We start from the raw sequence: 5,728 nt of genomic DNA, 5'->3' as shown, positions 1-5,728 counted from the left end.
CTGTACAGTAGGCCTGAAGGAACACTGCATCTACTGTCTACTACTGTACAGTAGGCCTGAAGGAACACTGCATCTACTGTCTACTACTGCACAGTAGGCCTGAAGAAACACTGCATCTACTGTCTACTACTGTACAGTAGGCCTGAAGGAACACTGCATCTACTGTCTACTACTGTACAGTAGGCCTGAAGGAACACTGCGTCTACTGTCTACTACTGTACAGTAGGCCTGAAGGAACACTGCGTCTACTGTACAGTAGGCCTGAAGAAACACTGCATCTACTGTCTACTACTGTACAGTAGGCCTGAAGGAACACTGCATCTACTGTACAGTAGGCCTGAAGGAACACTCTACTACTGTACAGTAGGCCTGAAGGAACACTGCATCTACTGTCTACTACTGTACAGTAGGCCTGAAGGAACACTGCATCTACTGTCTACTACTGTACTGAAGGAACACTGCATCTACTGTCTACTACTGTACAGTATGCCTGAAGAAACACTGCATCTACTGTCTACTACTGTACAGTGAAGAACACTGCCTGAAGGAAGGAACTGCATCTACTGTCTACTACTGTACAGTAGGCCTGAAGGAACACTGCGTCTACTGTCTACTACTGTACAGTAGGCCTGAAGGAACACTGTGTCTACTGTACAGTAGGCCTGAAGAAACACTGCATCTACTGTCTACTACTGTACAGTAGGCCTGAAGGAACACTGCATCTACTGTCTACTACTGTACAGTAGGCCTGAAGGAAGTCTGCGACTACTGTACAGTAGGCCTGAAGAAACACTGCATCTACTGTCTACTAGTACAGTAGGCCTGAAGGAACACTGCATCTACTGTCTACTACTGTACAGTAGGCCTGAAGGAACACTGCATCTACTGTCTACTACTGTACAGTAGGCCTGAAGGAACACTGCATCTACTGTCTACTACTGTACAGTAGGCCTGAAGGAACACTGCATCTACTGTCTACTACTGCACAGTAGGCCTGAAGGAACACTGCATCTACTGTCTACTACTGTACAGTAGGCCTGAAGGAACACTGCATCTACTGTCTACTACTGCACAGTAGGCCTGAAGAAACACTGCATTTACTGTCTACTATTGTACAGTAGGCCTGAAGGAACACTGCGTCTACTGTCTGTGTAGTGGATTAAAATGAACAATTTTTCGTCTACTGTAAGTACGAGGCCTGAAGTAAAATTGTGCTTCTGTTGTCCACAGACAGTACCTGTTGCCATATACCGAAGTGCATCATGTTTATTGGAAGAAAGATAGAATGAAGTCTTTTTAGTGGGTATGTGACTTTGTTGTACTGTTATGTATTGCACTCATGTTATTGTGATCAAAGACATAATAAACTCATTCACAAGATACCAGATCCTTTATCTCACTCATACCTTATGTGAGTGAATAAGATTTAAAGTCAGATCATTGGCAGTATTTCCACTTCTTGTAGACTTTCACGAAATGCGCTATCGCAAGTTACTGGCATGCATGACCAGCAATGTACTGTGCTAACCGGACATTACTGGCACGGTTATTAGTAGACATGTGAGGAAGCACTTTGCCAACGGTGAAGTAAAGGATCATCCAACTAGATGCATTCCCAAGACCCATGCCAAAGAACTGCAAAGACTGTGACACTCCACCAGTACCATCAGCCTGCTGGTGAGATCCCTTCCTCGCAGGCACAGCCAGGGCTTAGTACAGGCTCAGAGACATGGCATAGGGTTCATTAGTCACTATCTTCTACTGGCCTCTGATGCTCTTGTCACACGTGGAGACGTATCACCTCCACGCAGCTCATTCCTTTCGTGGTGACTCCATGATGGTGTGGGTTGCATATAAATGCACCAGACTACACTAGATACTGCTGTGGTCACTAATTTAGTGGTTCATACAATCATAACATCATTATTTGAGAACTTTACAACAAACAGATTCTCAGATTGCAAGTAAATTGTTACCAAAGTTCAATCACAGTTTTGTTTTGCTGTTAATCAGAGCAAAATATGTTTCAGTTAACATTTTAATAAGCATATGCAACAACGTAGTGTTTTCATACATATGTATACATAACTGTGTAACAAAGGTAAATTAAAATTATGAATTTCAAATACATGATATTATAATTACCTCTGCTTTCTCAAATATATCACTTCGGCTACCTTCTCTGGATACTGAGTTGAAACAATAATTGAGAGGTAATTTTGATGTTCCCAGTCTCATAACAGCTCATCTAAACGCTCTATGTATTCAGTCTCATAACAGGTCATCTAAACGCTCTATGTATTCAGTCTCATAACAGCTCATCTAAACGCTCTATGTATTCAGTCTCATAACAGCTCATCTAAACGCCCTATGTATTCAGTCTCATAACAGCTCATCTAAACGCTCTATGTATTCAGTCTCATAACAGCTCATCTAAACGCTCTATGTATTCAGCACACTCGGGCTGAGCCCCATACCTTCCCAAAGTCTTGTCATTCTCATGTTGCAAAATTGGGTAGGAATCAGGTGGGAAACAGGAGAATAAATTTATTCGCACATCAATCGCATACTTTATCCCTCGGAGTCTGGCACTGATCCCCAGATAATTAGAACCAAATGTACATGAGACAAATCCTCAAAAGGAATAAAAGCGTCAACAATTTGTGAGGACAAATAAATCATGATTGGATGCAAAGACTCAAACCAATAAACACTGTGCTATTTACAGAGGCGTGGTGGGCGAGCTTGTCTAAGGCGCCAGGCTCGTGATCCAGCGAGGTTGAGGTGCCGGGATCGAGCCCATCTGTGACCGGGTGTAAAAACCTTGGAGTCAACTTTGTGTGCAGACTCAGTGTTGTCACAACCCTAGTGTACAGTACATAACCCTGTGCATTTTAATGAGTCCACATGACTACGTCCAAAAACCTTGTTGCGAGTACAGTAACGTGCAGTAAACTTGGACAAAGTAGTGTGACTGTGTCCCAGTCCACCCAGCTGAATTGGTATCTCGTAAGTATGGGAAAGCCACATTAACTTGGTGCGCCCAGTGGCTCAGGGAATTGAGATTGATAATACGATGTGCCGTTTGAGATTGACATCCAATGATCGAGGGAGAAAACAAAGTGCCTTTGAGCAGCTAAGCTGGATATTGGCTCTATACAAATATTAGCATAATAATGTATCGCCACAAATCGGGTGGGACTCGTGATACAACAATTAACAGGTAAGAGTTCCGCCCGTAACCCCCGCTTGAAATGTATTCTGTTTATTATGATTTCAAGGGGTTAAGGTTTAGATTTAGCATTGTTAGGTTTAGGGTTAGGGTTAGGGTAGGCTTTCTATAAATAAACATCTATTCTTACTATACAATCTTAGGCATAGAATGATAAAAAAACACACGGGGGTTACGGGTGGAAATCTTTCCCATAAAGATGTATGTAAACAATTGGACATATTTCATTCAGTGTCTATAAGGGTAAAAGAACAGATCGAAGTCATGCGTCTTAGTGGTGCGCCCATAGCATTGATAGGCCACGAGCAGTTGCCAAAACCCAAAGGAGTTAATAATCAAAACTCACACCTTGCATGCTTTTCTTGCCACACAAACCCACTTCATACCACCTTGCATGCTTTCTACCCATTCCCACACCTTGGCACTCACCTACTACATACAGTCTAACTACACTACACCACAACACATACAGTCAAACCAAATTACCATGTGATCTTGACAGTGTCATTATAGAATCTGATAGCCCCCAGTGTTAGGTTTAGGGGGTGTAACTATGCATGGAATCTGTTTGTCCCTAGAGTTAGGTTTAAGGGGTGTAACTATGGAATCTGTTTGCCCCCAGGGTTAGGTTTAGGGGCTGTAACTATGGAATCTGTCCCCAGGGTTAGGGTTAGGGTCGAATATATTCTATAGGAGACAGGGTATTGGTTAGGTTAAGGTCAAACATATTCTTAAGGGTCTCCGGGTATGGTTTGGATTAGGTTAGGGGCGAAGACATTCCTTAGGGTCTCCCATTATACTCACACACGTCTCCGTCTGCACTAATTTACACACATGCGCATGCATAAGCACTTACAAGTACCCATACTAACTTAAAGGTCACATGCAACCAAAAAATCAAACATAATTAAAACATAATTATCACTTATTCATGACATATAATATACATTGCTGGTTATGAAAAAACATAAAAACAAAATTATAAGCGTACAATCGCAAATCAAAAGTGCAATATTGTGTACTTGGGTTTACTTCCCAAGAAACGAAGCAGCCGGGATACCGAACCCAGTCAGAGCGGGTGGGTGTGCACTCAAGTGTAACGGCTGGTTCATTTGCGTATGCCCGCACGGCTCATTGTGTGTGTGTATATATATATAGATGTTGGGTTTTGTAAATACATGCTCATTTTTTGTGTATAACATTTTGCAATCAACAGACATCATAACATGTCATGTGTACAAGTATCACACCTGCCTGTCTGTGTAATTACATAATGTGACAGAGACCGAACTTGGGCCATAAATCAATGCGTTTTGTTTATGGTGTATAGCCTGATAGGTGTTAAGTTCAAATTGCATGTGGTCAGTGATTGTGTATTGAATATTGTCATTAGTAGACGGTCAGGCAGACACATAGGTGCCAGTAAAACAGACATTGAGTTTTGTCTGTGACAACGACATATCTATATCACAGTTAGAAATTCTGTCGACGCTAAATAATGACATTGCTATCGAACTGAGAAAGTGACTCGGTAAGAAGAACGTGTGGTGAAATAGACAAATGAAATTATATAAACAGTTAAATCGGTAATCTACTGTCATAACATATAAAAAGCTCGCGCCTGTGAAATATCAACAAAACATTAGAAAAATAGCTCACACCAAAGCCTTTACCGAATATTCACCGGACAACCCGCTTCCAAGCTCCGCGAACGTATTTCACTGCGCATGTGCTATGAGCGCAGCCCAGCTGTTGAAACCACTTCAATTCCCCCAAGCGCTGGGGGAAAGTTAGTGAATCGTTTGAACTACGATTTCGCGCGGTTTGTTTCATCGCGCTTTTTTTCAACTTTATAAGTTGAATTTGCATTTTTGATGATTTGTTTCGGTAAGTCCATACCGAAAGGTATCAGAATCTGCAAAGTTGTGTTTTACGTTGCATGTGACCTTTAATAAACGCACGTACGAATCGACGGTACGATACTTCAGCACAGATCACAGACTAACCTTGTGAGCATGCATGAAGTAGTGCTCCCATTTCCAAATATCAGAGGGAAGGAACTCCTCTTATTCGCGGAGTTGAACAACTCGACCTTTCGACTGCTTGAGAGTGACTGAAGAATCAGGTCCATCAGTTTCAAAGGTGCAACAATTATATAATCCAGATAAAAGGAACGGGTCAGTTCTTTGACCATTGTTCGGGCGGTATTCGTGCATTGATTGATGGGCTTTGCGCTTGCATGTTTCAGCTGTCCTGTACGTCGCACCAACATAAAAAAATATGAATATAACTAAACGAACTTGTAATAACCTACATACATAAAGTCATACCTATTATCTACATGGGCCCATCACTGAAACGGTCAGGGATAATCAACAACACGTCTTATGGTCTCCCTGGTGCAATAAATGTATTAACAAGGGTGATTATTACTTCAGTTGAGAATCGCTGACCAGGAATAACTGGGGTCAATTTTTGGCGCAGTTGGACATACAT

This window comes from Haliotis rubra, unplaced genomic scaffold (assembly GCF_003918875.1).
Source record: "Haliotis rubra isolate DU_JTF1 unplaced genomic scaffold, ASM391887v1 Scf509, whole genome shotgun sequence".
Classification (NCBI taxonomy): Eukaryota; Metazoa; Mollusca; class Gastropoda; order Lepetellida; family Haliotidae; genus Haliotis; species Haliotis rubra.
Note: the sequence above shows the minus strand (reverse complement) of the source record.